Raw genomic sequence first — 19,818 nt, 5'->3', positions numbered from 1 at the left:
ACATGGGGTGTGGTTGTGGTCTATCAAGGCAAGGGTGGCGTGCTCGTGCTACGTGGGTAGCGAGTCCGTCGGCCCGGTCGGCGCGATCGGATGGTCGGCCTGGCTGACATGTCGGGGTGGCGGCCCCGGATCTTTTGGCGCGACGTTCGTGGTCTGCGGATGGCCGTCTAGTGTAGCCTGGGCTACGAGGTGTCTAGTCCATGCGGCGTTGCGGCTAGTAACCGAGCAGGGGAAGCCGGAGTGGCGGCTCCGGGCACGGATGTGTTTGTTTGTGCAATGGTGGCTTTGTATCGTGTGGGCGACGAGGCTCTGTTGTTTGTGCGGTTTTTCGACCCTTTATTCCTCAAAAATGGGGTCATTTTGTACGGTTTTTGGGTCCGGTTTTCCTCAAAAACTGGGTCAACCGGTCGTCTTGACCTTCTCCTCTATTGCGATGAATATAACAGTTCTCCCGTTGTTATTAAAAAAAAAACCAACTTTATGAAAATGTTCATATAATCAAAAAAAAATGATGGTCCTGTGCTGACAAAAGCCCATCTAACTCTAACATGCATGGCAGATTTATTATTTTTTACGAGGCACCAAAAATTTGAAAACTGAAAGGGAAATAACATGCCAGTCAATACAAATAAAAAAGATTAATTTGAAGGCTCCGGCCTTTTTTGCGAATTTCTATACACCGCCGGCATGTAAGGCTTGCGCCACACACCCTTTGGAGCCTAATTTGCTTTAAAGTTCGGATTATAGGCCTGGCCCAAATATGCCGTTTTAAGTTGTGGTTTTTATATGTGCGGTTTTTGGGGAGCGTACCAATGAAGAGTGCAGAACAACTACGTTGCCTTTATCAATCACTGTTTGAGAGGTGACTTTGGAAGCTCGAAACAGCTGTTATTGGTGCTAATCTTTGGATAGAAGCAATGATTTTTGGGAGAGGATAATGCATACACAATGTAGGTCAAACCACCCTTATCTGCAAGCAAGCTAAGCTCGAGCGCTGTATAATCCTCCTCCTTACATGTTTGTTGCATGCCTTGTCTGAAGTGCATGATACGTGCAGCTTGGATTGCTTATTTAAGACAGCTAATAAGATATAGAAGCTTGTTATACTCTGTCATACGGCTATCACTTAGCTATAGTATCTCCTAGCTAGCTAGCTAGCTCCTTTCTTTGATATATCTTTCCCGAAAGCTATTGCCTAGCATGTTTCGACACCGTCGTATGTACTCCAAATACTTTACTACAGGAAGCATTTTTCTTTGGAAACGGGAACAGCTCCCTAGCTGCATCAAAGTGATGCACACATCTCTACAAGAATCTTTATGGAGGGAGGGCGTAGGCGTTCGTACTAAGAGCAAGTACAATAGAATCCAATCAGGTGACTATAAGACATTAAATAATATATTTTAGATGAGTTGGAAGAGAGAGAAGAGGAGAGAGAAGGGAGGTGGGCTACTATGCAATAGCCAGCTCTTGCACGTGCTCCTAGGCACTTTGTGAGAGTGAAAGATGGGTCATATATTAGTAAAGTACTTCATTCTTATAGACAACTATTGTACATATTAGCTATATGATGACTACAAATGATATGCCATCTTCTTATAGCCAGCAGTTGGCTATACTATTGGAATTGCTCTAATTTGGTTGTGAGAGTATCTCCAGTCGCGTTCCCCAAATCGTTCCCCAAACGGTGCCGGATTGAGCGTTCGGGGGACGTGTTTTGTTCGTGTCGCGTTTAGGGGACATTGCTCCCCACTTGTGTCCCCCAAATAAAATTTCGAAAAATTTAAACTTGAGCGAGATGTCGAGGGTATTCCCCGGCAATGCCCTCCGTTTGGGGCCTAGGGTAAATGGAATACTGTAGGCTAACACGAGACATCGGTTATCAAACAGGCAAGGAGAGCGATTTACCCAGGTTCGGGGCCCTCGATGAGGTAAAATCCTTACGTCCTGCCTGTCTGATCTTGATTATGAAAATATCGGATTACAATGGGTGCCGAAGGTTTCGGCTATGATCTTGTCGAGAGGCTAAGTTCTGCGGTGACCTAGCTCTAGACTTGCGGTGGTTATGGCTACTATGATTGTGTGTCCCCCGACAGGCCCTCTCCTGGCCCTTATATTGGGAGCCAGGTCCCGAGAGGCCTGTTCGAGTACGACTAGGTTAGAAAGAGTCCTATGACTAATATTTCCGTGTCTTTTTCGTATTCTTGCCTTGCTTTCCAAGACTCTTTTCTTGGAATTAACGTATCGGCCCACCTTGGTCGATGGATATCCTTCATGGGCCCCTGGTCGGGCCGTAAGAGGTAGCACAAGACTAGTTACCCGAAGGGTAATGCCCACATCAATAGCTCATGAGTGACTGCCGAAGAAACTTCGGACAGGAACTGAAACTGCCTCCTGTCAAATATCTTCAATATCCGAAAAATCTTGAATCCCTTGCAACAACAATGTCCTCTCTATCGGTTGCGCATTCACCGCTCCCGCTGGGAGTAGCCCCCGAGTCTAGGCACGGATGCTTGCAACCGTATGTAGACTCAAGTTGTATGTCGTCGTGGTGAACGAGCAGATGCCATAGGATGGCTTAAGTTGGGGCCGAATGGACGTATGAGGATTCGGGGGAGGGTTTGTGATCAGGTGTGATGAACTTCCGGATGGTTTCCTCAAGAACTTGGCCAGGGCCAGAGGTTGAAGAAGAAAGACACAAGGAAGAACTCGCTCTAGATCATCATGTTCATTGATTTCAACATGGTTACAAGTTTCTCAGTACAAGCTATTCTGTATGGTCTCGCGCCTGTAGGAGGCGGTACCCCCTCTCCTTATATAGGGGAGAGGGTGGCTTACACTGGAAGGAACCCTAATGGCATCTTTGACTAGACAAACTACTTTATAAAGCTACTTTAATCATGGACGACACCGGAGTCCTCTTTAATCGAGGGCGCTTACGTCCTCCGGATTCTTTGACCGTCATCCTTCTCTTTATCGTCGGCCCTTCGTCTAAAGTTACTTTGCTTAGCTCATCTTTGTCTTCTAGCTCGGAGAGAATCTTTGACCGAGTCCTGCCGACAGGCTCTTCTTTCCGGTATCTTCTTTACCGGGTTCCGGCATACCCCTTGGGGATACCGGCCTAGCTTGCTTTCTCAAATTCCTACCAGGCTTCCGGCAAGAACATCAAACCGGTATCTTGATGGCTCAAACCATCCGGTTTGGCATGCCTTTGGCATACCGGGGGTCATCCCCCCAACATTAGTCCCCGAAGCTGGTATAGTCTGGCGGATCCTATCCAACAGACCATGCCAGGTTCTTATGTCTTTGGGTACCGGTTTGATCCACCCGGCGTTAAGCTCTGGTCCGGCATCTTTGCCCGGATCTTCCTTATCTTTTCCTTGCAAGTCATTCCCCGGTATCTTGTCTTCCGGTATCTTAATCATTTAACACTTCCTCGGCGAAGTCGAGAATATCTCGGGCCCCGCGCCTGACAGAGACATGCGCACTGTGACTGACGCGCCAGTGTCAGGGGTCACTTCCCTTCGACTCCCGCGCGCTCATTTAATGCATTGCAGCTGATCCCACTACCTCTTCGGGATCCCCTGTGCGCCTACGTGTGGCTCCGTATTTCCTTGCGTGTATTCCCTCGCCACGTGGCGGCCCAAGGCGCGAACCGCCGCGGGCCGCGAGGCGAACCGCCACGGCCCAGCGGTTTTCAGCCCACTCCCCTTCTTCTTTATAAGCGCAACCGCCGCCCGTTCTTCCTCTTCTCGCATTCTCCACTTCCTCGCGCACTGTGCTCTTCGACTCCGTGCCTTCACCGTTCTCCGTCCGCCGCCGCTCGCTCGAGCCCGTCGCCCGGCGAACTCACGCCGCCGTTCCGCCGGACCTCCTCGTGCGGGAACCCTCTGCAGCGCGCCCTCCGCGTACGCTGCATTTGTACTTCTTCAAGAACTTCTCCGCCTCGTCGTCGACGGACTTCCTCGCTGGCCGCAGGCTTGCCGTTCCTCCGGCGAACCTCTTCCTCCGCGACTCCGCCGCCCCAGGTTAGGCTCGATGCGCCTTTACCCCTTTCTTTCTTGCACTTCGGATCTTGGGGGCGGTAGAGTATTTATCCGTTCTTTGTTTTGCTTTTCTTCTTATTCGTAGATCTTCGCGCGAGGGTCCGTTTGGGGAAAACTGTTTCTCGGTAGATTCCGGCATCTCCTAGATCCTTATGTCTAGCGAGGGGTCTCTCCCCGCTGCCACCTCTAGCAACCAAGGTAGTAGCACCTCCGACGGGTTAACCGAAGACCTCGCCCGGATGGATCGGGCATCCAGCCGGAAGCAAGAGGCCGGCACATCTAGCCGGGCCTCCGGCAAGGACAAGACACGCGGAGCCTGGAGAGGTTCCGACGTGACCCAGTATGAGATCGGCCGGCTCTACCGGTCTAGGAGGATCCGGAAGGAGTCATCTGCCGGCCTCCAGGCAATGAGATCCAACCGGTGCTCGAACCCGGTGAAGTCGTTGTTTTTCTTGCTCATTTTGAGCGTGGCTTCGGCCTTCCCGCCTCTGATTTCTTTCGTCAATTTCTCAACTTCTATCGCCTCCAACCTCACCACCTTCCCGGCAATGCCGTTTTTTATCTTTCTTGCTTTGTGGCCTTCATGGAGGGCTACATTGGCATCCGTCCCGCTCGAGAGACGTTTGCCCGCTTTTCTCCCTCCGGATCAACTCGGTCCAGGGCAAGGACATTCCTAAGCCCAAGCCCCCCGTCCAATGCGGGTCCTGCATCATCGGCTCCCGCCAAGGGAGCCCCTTTTTTAAGTTCAATGGCCTCGAGTCCTGCCGGCTGTGGCAGACGACGTTCTTCTATGTGAAGAACGCGGGCGACGAGGACCTCATCAACTTGCCGGCGTTCAACCCGGCGCCGCCCGCCAAGACCAATTGGCAGTACAACCCCGGCACGGATCATACCGAGACGAACCGGGTGGTGCGCTTCATGCTGAGGTTGATGAAGGACACCAACATCTGCTCCGACGATATCATCCGCACCTTCATCAGCCGCCGGTTGCTTCCCCTCCAGCAGCGCGCTCACAAGATTAGTGAGATGTACGGCCCCGGTGATCCCACCAAGATCACCGGCCTGGCCTTGAGCAAAAAGGACGTGGTCCTAAAGGCAAGCCAGATCTGCCAAACGGACATGCCGGATGACTGGGAGTGGGGCCTTTGCCCTCTCAGCGCCAGGAATCCTCCGTCCAAAGATGTAAGGAGATATGCGGCTTAGGTCGTATTACCGGTAACTTTGTACTAGTGTTTAATCTTTCTTTCTTCCTTCGTTTTCAGGCCAAGGCTCGCTTTCCCCGGATTGATTCAGACCGGCGAGGCCCTGCCCAGAAGAGGCCCCTGGACAAGTACGATCCGGATCCTGTCATTCATTGGCTGGATCTGAGGATGGGCCGGACTCCAGCTTCCCGCCTCGGCAAGTCTCCGCCGGAACCAGCTGGTTCGTCGATGATTTGACCATACTTGAGGTAGCCTTTACGTTCGTTTTCTTATGCTCTTTTTGTTATTTCCGTTACGTAGACATTCCCTCGGACGAGCAACAACCCACGGGTCCATGAGCATGTGCCTCCTCCGCAAGCCGAGGCTGGGGATGAGTTCTTGGATAACCTCATGGCCGAAGGCCAGAGGAGTGATCCCCCAACCGCTGACGCCGGCCCCAGCCATGCTCCCTCTGGCAAACGTCCTCGGACTGAAGTCATAGGAGGGAAAGAGGTTGGCACCAAACGCTACAAGCAGAAGCGGATGCCGATGTCTTCCGGGTAAGTTCTTAGTTCTTCTTTATACTTCCTTCGTTTCCACCGGGTTCCTCTCCGGTTTTTCTTTTTCCAACTCGTTCTCTTTTTCCTTTCTTTCAGCCCTGCGCTTGAGCTTGGCTCCTCCGGCTCCACCGGCTCCGCGAGGACTTCAACTCCTCCTCCTCCTCACTCAAGTCCGGTACTATCTGGTGCCGGCAACACCTCTGCCTCCCCTTCGGGAGGCAATACAAGTTCGGGGTGCGCGGCCCCAACACCTCCAGATCACCGCGCGGAGGAGGACCTCACTTCCCCTCCAGAGACTCAAGATACCGGCGCCAGCCACATCGGCGCCGGCCAGACTGATGCCGGGCGGGCGGAACCTCTGGTTCCCCCTCCCCCAAAGAAGAAGAAGAAACAGCCTAGCTCTTCCCCCACCGCGCCGGATACTTCCGCGCCGGTAGTTCCTCCTGCTCCCGAGTCCATGCCGACACCGCCGCCCAGCCAAGGACCTTCCGCGGCCAAGCAACCGGCGCCGTCCGGGACCCCCAAGATCACTAAGTTCCTCAAGCCCGGGGCTTCCCGCGGCAAGGCTGTGGAGGGCGCCACCTCAGGCGGCTCGGGAGACGTGGTGCTGCACGTCGGCCCTGCTGCCCTCGCTGCACAGGACAAGCCCACCGGCCTCCTGGGCCGGATTGTTGATCTGAAGCGCGCGGGCAAGGACCTGGGGCATCTTCTCCCTTACGCCCAGAAATGGAATGAGGCGGATATCTCTGCTTCAACCCGCGGCCTGGGAAAGGATCGCCTTCCGGCACCAGATCCTGCCGGGGCTCGGTCCACTGAAGAACATTTCATTCGGCTTAAACGCGCCATGAAAGAGTTCGACGAGTGCTCAGTACGATGCTACCAACAATGTGGTGGTAAGTTTTACTAACTCCCTTTTATAATTTCTGTCTATGCCGGTTTCTTTTCTTTCCGGATCTCGTCTATCTTCTTAGTTTCGTGCCGGTTTCTCTCTTGTCTATCTTCCCAGTCCCAGAGTTTTGTGGTGAGAGCGCAGCTTTTAGCGCAAAACTTAGCTTAGAAACTTAGCGTGAAACCGGCACTGCCAGTCCCCGAGTTTCGGGTTAAGAACCTTGTTCTTAGCGCAAAACTTAGCTTGAAAACTTAGCGCAAAACCGGCACTGCCAGTCCCCGAGTTTCGGGTTAAGAACCTTGTTCTTAGCGCAAAACTTAGCTTAAAAACTTAGCGCAAAACCGGCACTGCAGTCCCCGAGTTTCGGGTTAAGAACCTTGTTCTTAGCGCAAAACTTAGCTTAAAAACTTAGCGCAAAACCGGCGCTGCCAGTCCCCGAGTTTTGGGTTAAGAACCTTGTTCTTAGCGCAAAACTTAGCTTAAAAGCTTATCATGAAACCGGCACTGCCGATCCCGAGTTTCGGGTTAAAACCTTGTTTCTTTCTTTCTCACAACCACCTTCCTTTGAACAGAGACCTGTCGACGCCCGGAAGCAACTCTTTGAGGAGCTTCTGTGGGAGCATCGGGACCTTGCTGAGGCCCACAGCCATTGCCAAGGTTGGTATTGTTTCTTTTTCCCCGGCATCTTTTCACCGGAATGTTTCCTTCTTTGATATCTACGCATTTTTTGTTTAACAGTTGTTCCGGAAGCTAGCCTCGAGGTCCTGAAGGCCCAGGTCACCAAGCTTCAAGGTACCATCCTTTCTTTTTCTGCTAACTTTCCTTTCTAGTGTTGCTTGCTAAGACTGTTCTTTCCGGTACTTAGGCGAGAAGGAGCAGCTCCTCAAGGAGCACAGCGAGGCGCTGGAGGCCCAGAAGACCGCCTTGGGGGAGCTTAAAGAACAGGCCATACAGGCTGCGCTCCGGCATGATCAAGCCATGAAGGACGCCCAGGTTGCAGCTGAGGCCAGGTTGGCGGAGGTTGTGGATGACTCCACGAACTCCAACACCGTTCTGACGGCAGAGCTGGATGAGGAGAGGAAGGCGCGGAAAGCAGCGGAGCGTCTCATTGAGACCATGACCACCGATCACCGGGAATACGATCGGTTGGTTATGAAGATAGATGCGCTCGCTCTCCGTAAGCTCCTGCCTTGCCCCTTTTTTCGCTTATAAGCTTTCTTCTTTTGAGAATGCATCTTTGTTCCTTGCTTCTTCCGACATAGTTTCTTCCGGTATTTCATGCTTATGCTTTTTCCTTACTTCTTCCTCAGAGCATTTCCCAGAATCTCAGGTCTATGCCGTGAAGAAGGTGAGGGAGGATCGGATTGCGCGGGAATTTCCCAATATGGACGCGCACTGGGATGGATACGACTATCTTGTCGCCCTCTCAGCGCGGGTCCAACACATGCGCTGCGTCGACCGGCTTGCCGACCTGCCAACAGCCGCCATCCAAATCTTCAAGGTGTTGTGGCCTGAGGAGGAGCTGCCGGAGAACATCACGCTCACCGCCAACCGGCTCAAAGATGCCGGGCACCGGATCCGTGAGTGGCAATGCTCCGCGGCTCGTGCTGGAGCTGACACGGCGCTGCGCTCCGCGTGCTCATGGTACCCTGCTCTGGATCTTGATGCTCTCCAAGGCGTGCGCGCAGATGCTCCTACGGATACGGATCCGGCGCTTACCGCGAGCGGCGGGGACCGGGCATACCGGCTTGCTGAGTATGCCGAAGTCCGCACCTTCATCCCTCCTCCCCCGGCGTCAAGGACTACCTCAGCGATGAGGAAGAAGAAGACGAGGGAGATGAAGATGAGGCCGCTGAGGACGTGCCGCCGGAAGCTCCCGAAGCCAGCGCTGCTCCCCTTGAAGATGCCGAGGCCGGTGCTGCTCCACCCGACGCCCCTGCTGCTTGATGACCTTCATCATATGTTTGCCTGTGACTTATCTGTTAGCCCTGCTTGTCTCAAAACAATGTTTGTTAAATTCTGCCCCGGTATGCCGGGGCTTATGATGTAAGACTTTAAACTTGCTTTTGGTTGTGGTACAACGTTTTCTGCCGATAAGTTATACCGGTAGCTAATTATCTTAAGTTTGCTTTAGCACATTTGCTTTTGGTTTTGCTTTTATCCTGTACCGCAAAGATTTCCCAATTGTTTCCGCATCCAATTTGATGCATACTTGGTTCTTTTGCCTTGGCTCTGCCTGCCTTCTCTGGGCGTTCTTTGGCGTATGAGCACAAGGTTCTTTCACCAAACAAACATCTTCTTGAACTTAGAAATAACTTTGAAATTTTGCAAAAAACCGGTTTAACCGGGGTTAGTTAAATTTTCCGGATTGTTCTTTCCTGCTTTCCCTTCTTGCGAGTTCATGTGCTTATCCCCTACCGGTTTATCTTGCTTGCCATGAAGCCGGTTTGCGGACAGCAGCGAGTCGAAGACTCCGGTAGGATTTAGCACACTACTAAACCGGAAAGATAAAACATTCAATAAGCAACCGGTAAACTGAAAAAATAGACAAGTTACATGCAATTTTATTGGGGTAGTCCCCGAGACTCATTCAATGTTCCGGCATCTTTTATTCATAGCATATAAGGTACAAAAAAGGAACTTCTTACACCACCACTTCAAGAGTAGAAAGGACGCAACGAGCTATGTTCCATGGACGCTTGCTCTCCTCTCCGGACTTGTCCGCCTTTCCTTCTTTCCACTCCTGTGCATCAATTAGGTAGTATGCATCATTGTGAAGCACCTTGCTTACAATGAAGGGACCTTCCCAAGGTGGCAAGAGCTTATGCCGGCCTTCAGTGCGCTGCACTAGGCGAAGCACAAGATCTCCTTCCCGGAAAACTCTTGGATTGACTTTCCGGTCATGATAGCGTCTGAGGTTTTGTTGGTAAATGGCTGTTCTTGCCAAAGCTAGCTCTCTTGCTTCTTCTAGCAAGTCCACATCATTTTCTCTGGCCTCTTTGACCTCTTGCTCAGTATAGAGCTGTACTCTTGGTGAATCATGGATGATGTCGGTTGGTATGACTGCTTCTGCTCCATAGACCATGAAGAACGGAGTGTATCCGGTAGACCGGTTTGGGGTTGTTCTTATACTCCACAGCACAGATGGTATCTCATCAAGCCAACACCCCGGTGCTTTTTCCACTGCGTCAATGAGTCTAGGTTTGATACCGGAGAGTACCAAAGCATTCATTCTTTCCACTTGGCCGTTGCCTTGTGGGTGTGCCACCGAGCACAAATCCAACCGGATGTTCTTATCCTCACAGAACCTTTTGAACTCACCTTGAGCAAAGTTGGTTCCATTGTCAGTGATGATGCTGTGCGGGTATCCATACCGCAAGATGACATCTTTCAAGAATTTCACAGCTGTATGCCCATCACACTTTGCGATAGGTTTTACTTCTAGCCATTTGGTGAACTTATCCACCATGACCAGGATGTGAGTCATGCTGCTCCTTGCAGTCTTGAATTGGCCAACCATGTCAAGGCACCAAACAGCAAACGGCCATGTTAGCGGTATTGTCTTTAAACCGGACGCCAGGGTATGATTTTGCTTGGCGTACCTGCGGCACCCGTTGCATTTTCTTACCAAATCCTCGGCGTTCGCCAAAGCGATGGGCCGGTAAAACCCATGCCGAAACACTTTTGCTACCGGCGCCCTTGACGAGGCATGATGCCCACATTCTCCTTGGTGAATTTCCTCAAGCATTTCTTTCCCTTCTTCCGGTTCCACACATCTTTGAAGGACACCGGTAACGCTTCTCTTGTACACTTCACCATTGATGAATGTATATGCCTTGGACTTTCTCTGGATTCTCCTTGATTCATTTTCGTCAGCCGGCAAGGTGCCGTTGATTAGGAATTCCTTAATAGGTTTAGCCCATGACGGTATCTCTCGAACCAAAAACACCGGTGCATCTATCTCCATGCTATCCACCAGCATCATTTCTTCCGGTATGGGTACGGCAGTCCCGAGCTTGCCGGAACAGGTCCCGAACTTGCCGGAACGGTCCCGGGTTTGCTGGGCAGGTCCCGGATTCCCTTCATCGATATCCATTGGCACAATGTGTGACTCCGGTACAAAAATTGATTCCGACTCTGGACTTGGCTTGATTGATGGTACTCTCGGGTGTGCCAGAGCTATTCGGGAGGAATTTCTTGTCGGGATGAGCCTATCTTGGACAAAGCATCCGCAGCTTCATTCTCTCGCACGCGGTACATGGTGAAATTCACAACCTTCGAAGAAGCCGGCAATCTTTTGCACGTGAAACCGGTACGAGGCCATGTTGGCATCTTTTGCATCCCAATCTCCGGAACACTGCTGTACCACAAGATCTGAATCGCCATAGCAAATGATCCGGTGTGCACCGATTTCTTTTGCGACCTTAAGCCCATGGATCAAAGCTTCATATTCAGCGACATTGTTTGATGCCCTGAAATGTACTTGCAAAACATACCGGAGGTGGTCTCCTCTTGGTGAAGTAAGCACCACACCGGCACCTAGACCCTCCTTGAGCTTGGATCCATCAAAGTGCATCTTCCAGTATTCCAGTCTCTGATCCGGCGGTTTATATTGCATCTCCGCCCAATCAACAAGGAAATCAGCCAGAGCCTGTGATTTTATGGCATCTCTTCTTTCATACACCGGGCACGTATGGTGATATCTGGATCGCCCATTTTGCAATCCGGCCGCTGGCGTCTTTGTTGCACATGATGTCAGAGATGGGTGCTTCACTCACCACCTTCATAGGATGTTCCTCGAAGTAGTGCTTGAGCTTTGTGGCGGCCATAAACACGCCGTAGGTCATTTTCTGGAAGTGCGGGTAGTTTTGCTTTGAGAGGGAGAGCACCTCGCTCAGGTAGTATACCGGCCTCTGGATGGTTTTTCCTTCCTCTTCTCTTTCTACTACCACAACAACACTCACGACCCGGTTGGTTGCTGCTATGTACAACAACATTGGCTCTCTTTCCAACGGCGAAGCCAATATTGGCGCGGTAGCTAACATCGTCTTCAGCTCCTTGAATGCTGCGTCTGCCTGAGGGGTCCAGACGAACTTATCGGATTTTCTCATCAAAGCATACAACGGCAAGGCTTTTTCTCCTAACCTGCTTATGAACCGGCTTAGCGATGCCAAGCTTCCGGTAAACTTTTGTATGTCTTTCAGATCCTGTGGTATTGTCATTCTTTCGATTGCCCGGATCTTTACCGGATTGACCTCAATGCCTCGGCTTGAGACGAGGAAACCCAGCAGCTTGCCGGCAGGGACACCGAAAGTGCATTTTGCCGGATTGAGTTTCATCCGGAACCTCCTTAGGTTATCAAACGTTTGCCGGAGATCATCGATCAGGGTATCTTTTACCTTAGTTTTTATCACGATGTCATCCACATACACCTGCACATTCTTTCCGATCTGATCAAATAAGCACTTTTGCATACGGCTGGTACGTTGCACCGGCGTTGCGCAAACCAAAAGGCATAGTGATATAGCGGTAACCCCGTGCGGGGTAATGAACGCAGTTTTTATTTGATCTTCCTTTTTCAAGGGAATCTGGTGGAAGCCGGAATAGGCATCCAGGAAGGACAACAACTCACACCCAGCGGTTGAATCAATCACTTGATCGATTCGTGGCAAAGGGAAAGGATCTCTTGGGCAAGCCTTGTTCAGGTTGGTGTAGTCGATGCACATGCGCCACACCTTCGGAGCTTTTGCCTCCGAGGTTCTCATCTTTCTTCTTTTCAACCATCACCGGATTGGCCGGCCACTGCGTGTGCGTGACCTCCACAATGAATTTGGCAACAAGCGGTTTGGTTACCTCTTCTCCTATGATCTTTCTTCTATCTTCAGCGAACCGGCGCAAGGGTTGTCGCACCGGCTTGGCATCTTTCCGAACGTTCAAGGAGTGCTCGGCCAGCTCCCTCGGAACACCTACCAAGTCTTCGGTTGACCGGGCAAAGATATTCCGATTCTCACGGAGGAAGGCGACGAGCGCGCTTTCCTATGCTTGATCGAGGCCGGCACCGATACGAACGGTGCGCTGCGGGTAAGCCGGATCCGGCACAATGTCCTTTGTTTCATTTGTTGGCTTGAATGCCGGAGCGCTCGGACTTGCACTCATTGCCGCTAAGCTCAGCTGCGAGGGTCGAGCCGGCGCAACGGCTGTTTGCATCCTTTTCTTTTCCTCCGCGATCACCAGCGATTCCGCTAGGTTCGATCCGGCAGACGCTGTTTCCAGCGAGATCTTGTAGTTTCCAACCACAGTCAGAGGTCCACGAGGTGCCGGCATCTTCATCTTGAGATACGCCGTGTGAGTCGAGGCCATGAAGGCCGCCAGTGCCGGTCTCCCAAGCAAAGCATGGTACGGACTATCTAAGTCCACCACCTCAAACTCCAGGTTCTCAACCCGGCAATTGTCACGTCCTCCGAACGACACGTCCACCCGGACTTTTCCAACCGGTGCGCAGGGACAAACCCGGAACGATCCCGTGGAACGTTGTGCGCGTTAGGCTGAAGCATGTTTTCCGTTATGCCCGGCGTATGCATGGTGTGTTTGTACATGATGTTGATGCTGCTGCCATTGTCTATCAGCACCTTGCTGAACTTCACTCGAGTTTGCGGCCCTTTCATGATTGGGTCCACAACAAGAGCATATCCACCCGGATTCGGCATGATTTTGGGGTGATCCTTGATCGACCAAGCAATTTCCTGGTTGGACCACTGCATGTATTTGGGCACTGCCGGCATCACTGCATTTACTTCCATGGAGCGGCGGTGCATACTTTGCCTGTCTGTCGGCTCAGTGACAAAAACAACACAGCACAGATGCGGGTCTTCGTAAACATTCCGGCCTAAAGGTGGCGGTGGAGGTAGCTGGTTATCATCTTGTTCCACCCGGTTAACTTGCTGGTATTGCTGCCGGTTTGGCTGCACCGGTAAGGCGTTTGGCCGTGAGCGGCGGTGGTGGCGGTAGGCTGCTGCTGCCGCGGCATGTCCGGTGGTGGCATCATTGCATTGCCTCCTCGCCCTTGGGCATCTTTTACCGCCCCTTTTTCCACCAAGTACTTGGTCCAGGTACAATCCTTCGTCAGATGGTTTGACGGGTGTGCCGGATTCGGTGTGTGCCACCGGCATGGTTGGTCCATGGCGGCTTCCATGGTGTATTTTGCGGGTTCTTGCCGGTTTCTTTTCTCGGACCCGGGGTTTCTTTTCCACCCATTGTTTCTTTGGACCCGCCCATGGCTGCGATCCGGTTCTTTGCCTCCGGCTGCCGCCGGCATCGAGTCTTCCCGCACGGCGGCAACTTGCTGCGGGCCATACCTTCGATCCGGGAAATCTTCCCTCCTCTTGTTGTTCCGGTTGTCCCGGTGTTGCTCTTGGCGTAGGCTGTTCCGGTTCAGGTTGCACTTGCCGGCTGCGTTGGGTCTCCCAACGCATAGTTATCCGCTACACGTATCATCTCCGCCAACGTTGTCGGCATGTTCCGCTGCAGCTTTTGCCACAACGGCGAACCTCTTTTGCACCCACTTGCTAAACCAAGCAATGGCCCGAGCCTCGATTACCCCTTCACAAGAGTTCCTTGTGGTGTTCCACCGGGCCGGATAATCCCGGTGCTGTTTCGTTCGGGCGTTGCACACACGGAGCAAGTTGCTTCGCGGCCTGTTTGGCCTTTGATAGGTCTTGCTGAAATTGCTCACAAAAGCCTCCTCAAAATCCAGCCAGCCATTTATGCTTCCTGCAGGCAAGTTGTTTAGCCGGATTCTTGCCGGTCCAACCGAAACGATGGTATGATCCTCACGGCCCAACGCCGGTTTCCTCCTCCGCTACGGTTCCTCCGCCGCTGCGCGACGTATACCGCGGTCACGTAGTCCGCGAGCCAATCTTCCGGCTTCGTAGTGCCATCGTATGTTTTTGTGTCACGGGGCAACGTGAAGTTGCGAACTGGTGGTTTTTCTCTCATGATTCTTGGGCCAAAGCACTTTGGACCTGGAGGACCTTCCTCCTCGATCATTTCTGACAGGTATACTCTATCCAGACGGTGCCTCGCATCCCGTTCCGGTAAGTATCTCTCTCCCAAGCGTTCCCCCAATGGGTTCCGGTATGCTGCCGGTCTGTTAGAATCGGCTTCATCGTAACGTTCCGGTGCCGCGGCCCTTGCCTGCCGGTACCTTGGTGGAGGCATCTCTTCCTCATCTTCATCATACGCTGCTCTTGCAGCCGGATAGTTTTGCCCGGTTTCATGTTTACCGGCATGTTTGTTTCCGGCATAGCCTTCTTTGGCGTAGCCTCGCTCTGCCCCTTGGCTTTTTCTACCGGCATCGTGTTGCCCGGCTTTTTGTTTACCGGCAAGGACTCGGATCATACACGGTCATCCGCCGTGCGTTCACTTCTTTTTCTTTTCTTCTGTCCGGATGGGGGACGAAGCCTGCCCATGGGACTTGCTTCCGGCATTCTTTGTTGAACGCGCGGATTTCGAGGCTATAGCCTTGTTCGGCTTAGCCAGCTGCTCGGCGTTCGCTGCTCTACGGCATCTAGCAGCTCTCGACACGCTCTTGTTGCTTTGCCGAGCCTCTCCGGTAAGCGAATCACACGGATCTACGGCAGCCTTAGCAGCTTTTATTGTTTCATCCGGACTGCTGTACTTAGGTTTCTCTACAATGCTAACGGATGCGAGAGGTACTTTTGCCGGTAAGAACTTCCTTACGCAAATCCCGATCTAGATTGCGAGCCTTAAGCCGGTTTTCCGGTATCCTAGCAGCATGAGCGCTAACATAAGCAAAGCCATGGGCAGCGTTATACTCACGTACGGTTAGGTTCAGCTCGCGCTGCGCCTTGACGACGTCTTTGCCGCTCTCGAGTATCCTCAGGCGCTGCGCCTCCGGCTCCGCTTGAGCCGCTGCCGGGTCGATGTTCTGCGCGATGGGGGTTGCCAGCGCGTTCATCGCCGTTTGGAGAGGCGTTGCCGGTGGCGCGGATGATGCTCCCGCTGCGCCTGCGTCGCGCTCCAGCGGTGGCTTAGCCGCACGGGTCGAAACCGCGCGACCGGCACCTTCGCCCACAACCTCCTTTCCTGCACCAGCCACACCGGTCATCATTACCTCGACGCTGCCGGGCGCGCGACCAGCACAGAGCCATCTTGGCGGGTCCGGTGCCACCGGCACCGGCGAGAGGCGCTGGCGCACGGGGACGGTGCCGAAGTAGATGCGGTGGCTGCCGAACTCGATGATGCGGCCGTTCTTGGGGAAGATGCCGCCGTTGGCGAAGCAGCCCGCGTTGTCGTTGATGAAATCGATGGAGTAGAAGTTCTGCACGAGCGCAGACACTGTCCGCTCGCCGGCGAACTCGAGGAGGCCCGCCCGAATGTGTACTCCAGCATGCGCCACTTCATGCCCCACGGTGGGCGCCAAGTGTCGTCGTGGTGAACGAGCAGATGCCATAGGATGGCTTAAGTTGGGGCCGAATGGACGTATGAGGATTCGGGGGAGGGTTTGTGATCAGGTGTGATGAACTTCCGGATGGCTTCCTCAAGAACTTGGCCAGGGCCAGAGGTTGAAGAAGAAGGACACAAGGAAGAACTCGCTCTAGATCATCAAGTTCATTGATTTCAACATGGTTACAAGTTTCTCAGTACAAGCTATTCTCTATGGTCTCGCGCCTGTAGGAGGCAGTACCCCCTCTCCTTATATAGGGGAGAGGGTGGCTTACACTGGAAGGAACCCTAATGGCATCTTTGACTAGACAAACTACTTTATAAAGCTACTTTAATCATGGACGACACCGGAGTCCTCTTTAATCAGGGGCGCTTACGTCCTCCGGCTTCTTTGACCGTCATCCTTCTCTTTATCGTCAGCCCTTCGTCTAAAGTTACTTTGCTTAGCTCATCTTTGTCTTCTAGCTCTGGAGAGAATCTTTGACCAGTCCTGCCGACAGGCTCTTCTTTCCGGTATCTTCTTTACCGGGTTCCGGCATACCCCTTGGGGATACCGGCCTAGCTTGCTTTCTCAAATTCCTACCAGGCTTCCGGCAAGAACATCAAACCGGTATCTTGATGGCTCAAACCATCCGGTTTGGCATGCCTTTGGCATACCGGGGGTCATCCCCCCAACATTGTACTACTCGAATATTTTTCTTCTGCCGATATTCTCTTCAAACCATTATGGTCATCCGATACATCCTCCTGTATCGGGTGTTCAATTTCTTCAAATATGGTTATGCTTGTTGGTAGAACGTAAAGGATACTGGATAACGTGCCGAGCTTTACTCGATAAATCGATGCTAGTTAACTGCCGATGGCAAAACAACGTTATCCTACTCAGAATCAAGTCCCCGAGCATGATCCTGGGCCGCGCAAAATCTTCGAGTCCATAACTTTTATCGCGTGCGCGTTCAGCGCTCCCGATGGGAGTAGTAGCCCCCGAGTCTTGGCGCAGATGCTTTCAATCGTGCGTAGACACAGACCATACCATCCGAATGTTTTGATTTCCTTCGGGTGCTCTATGCAGAGTCGACATTACTCATGACATCATCAATGACGTACCGCTGCTGCGGTCTGACTGATAGGATATGACCAGACGGGCTCACCCTACTTCTGCGCGGTCAGTTAAGAAAATGACCAGTGCTTGCGCAGTATCCAAGACGTCTCCTCGATTTCCGCGCAAAGTGGTGAAAAAGAATCCTTGGTAAAATAGAGATAATGACACGTGGTGACCTAATTCCGAGTCTCCTTTATTTTATAACCGCATAGGACAAAATTTTATCCCTTCCATCCTCTCTTTTCACGATTCTTCTTCCTTGCCTCTCCTTCTTCCTCAAAACTTTCGCGCCGCCGCCGCTGTTCTCAGATCCCTTCTCCGATTTTCTCCGACAATGGTGAAGAAGAGGAACCTCACCCTCGCCGCCAGCGCCGGGGCTAGCGACGCCTCTGCTAAGGCTACATCCAGCGCGCCGAAAAAGGGCGCATCGGGGATTTCTGCTCCAGCTCCTGCGCCGCCCGCGCCGGAGGTTTCCGCGGCTTGACCCGCACCTAGTGATGGCCAGCTTCCACAATAACCAAGCGCGACGAGAAGAGGGCTCGAAGCCTTGGCATAATTTCAGCTGATGAAGGTAACGTCATCCTCCCAGGTGCGGCTTCACGCCCCAATCCTCCTGCGGGTTTTACTGTGATGTTCTTGGCTTTCCTATACAGGGGACTTTCTCTTCCTGCTCATGAATTCCTCCGGCGTCTCCTTCATGTGTATGAGATCCAATTGTAGAAGTTAACTCCCAACTCGATCCTTCATCTTGCTATTTTTATCACCTTATGTGAGGCTTTCCTGATCGAGCCTCACTTTGGTTTATGGAAAAAGATCTTCTTCGTGAAGCGCTACAACTGCAGTAGTGGGTCCTTTGTCATAGGCGGAGTTGGATTTGTTGTCCGCAAGGAAGTTAACTACTTCAATTTTCTGATGAGAGAATCTGTTCAAGGCTGGAGGTTGAAGTGGTTCTATATCAAAGATTCATCAGCAGTCGACATGCAACTTCCACGATTTGCCGATGTCCTCGAGGCTGTGCCCAAGAGATCTTGGAAGAACATTCTATCACCCGAAGAGAAACTAGCAATCGATAGGTTATTTGATAGAGTTCTTCGAATCAAGGAAACTGATGGCCAAACTATGATGGGTACTGAGATAGCTGCCGTTTTCTTGAAACGACAAATTCAACCAGTTATGTCCAAAGCCCACCCGATGTGGTTATATTCAGGCCCTAAGGACAAGACCGAGTAAACGTCGCTGAATTATCCGAAAAAGAATTGCTTGATGAAGTCAGGCGTTTGACTATTTCAGTCAAGAAGATTCGATTCCACTTCTAACCCCTCAACCACCTTTCGATGCCGACCATCCGCCAAACGAGGTAATTTCTCCCTTATACTTGCACTACCTGTCACACCCAAATCATTCTTTGCATTAATCCTTTCGATTTCTTCGACAGGTTCTGCTAGCTCCCGAACATCTCCAAGATACTTCGGATGACCATCTTGAAGAGAGAAGTTCTTCCATTCCCGTAAAGATCCTTGCTGAAGAGAATGTAGATCCGGAAGATGAAGACAATGACCCTATGAATCCCGAAGCTTTCTCTATAGATCCTAGATCTCTCACTGATGACACAAGTGATACGGCGGAGTCAAACCACGGCAATGATGCTGATCGTGCTGCTTTAGTTGATGCAGCTGCGGAGAAGGCCAATGTGCAGCCCCCAAAGAGGCCGTCTGGCGGGTTTGCCGACAAAGATGATCTGTTCGATCTGTAAGTCTTTTCTACTGCTCCAAGATTTTCTCTTGCATCTAGTTCTTATTTTTCCTGGTTTACGTGCTTTCAGCGACGAGGGCTTCATAGAGCCCCCTCCAAAGAAGGCCAAGATAAGTTCTGGCAACCCTGCTCCAGCGGCTTCGGAAGCTTCGGCTCCAGCAACTCAAGTTTCGATAGCTTCTTCCCTCTCTAAAGGGAAGGAGATCCCATCGACTGCGGCTATTATAGCTTCTCCTCCTCCTAGAAAACCTGTAAGCTCTTTCTGTTTTGATAATGCATCTGCTTTTAACAGCCCCCGAGTCTTTCTTGGCGAGGATTCTTCGACGGTTGATAATTACTTTTTTTTTGCTTCTTTAGGATCTTCAAACGGTCATTTCTACTTTGGAGGCCTTTGCCTCTAAATTTACCTCGCTCGAGGCTGGGAAGGTTCAGCTTCAACAAGAAGTTGAATCTACCTCCTCGAAGATTGATAATGCAGTTAAGATGGCTGCCGAAGCTCGCCAAAATGCCGATTCTCTGAAGGGAGAGCTTGAGCGGCTGAGGAAGAAGTTGAAGGACGAAGAAGCTTCGAAGGCCATTGCCGAAGCTCGGAAGAGCGAAAAGGACGATCTTCTCCGCTAATCTACTTTGGCCCTGCTCAGTAATTCTCATCGGCTCAATTTTTAATTTCTTCTTTCTTTGACTTAATCGTAACTAATAGATTTCTTTTCTTTGTTCTTCGCAGAAGCCGCTGATATTCCTGCTGACGCTTTAGACAAGCTTCCAGACAACTCCCCTGTCGATGCGTTGTCATTAACTCTTGAATCCAGCAAACTCATCCAAA

This window comes from Lolium rigidum, chromosome 4 (genome assembly GCF_022539505.1).
Source record: "Lolium rigidum isolate FL_2022 chromosome 4, APGP_CSIRO_Lrig_0.1, whole genome shotgun sequence".
In the NCBI taxonomy this organism is placed as follows: domain Eukaryota; kingdom Viridiplantae; phylum Streptophyta; class Magnoliopsida; order Poales; family Poaceae; genus Lolium; species Lolium rigidum.
Note: the sequence above shows the minus strand (reverse complement) of the source record.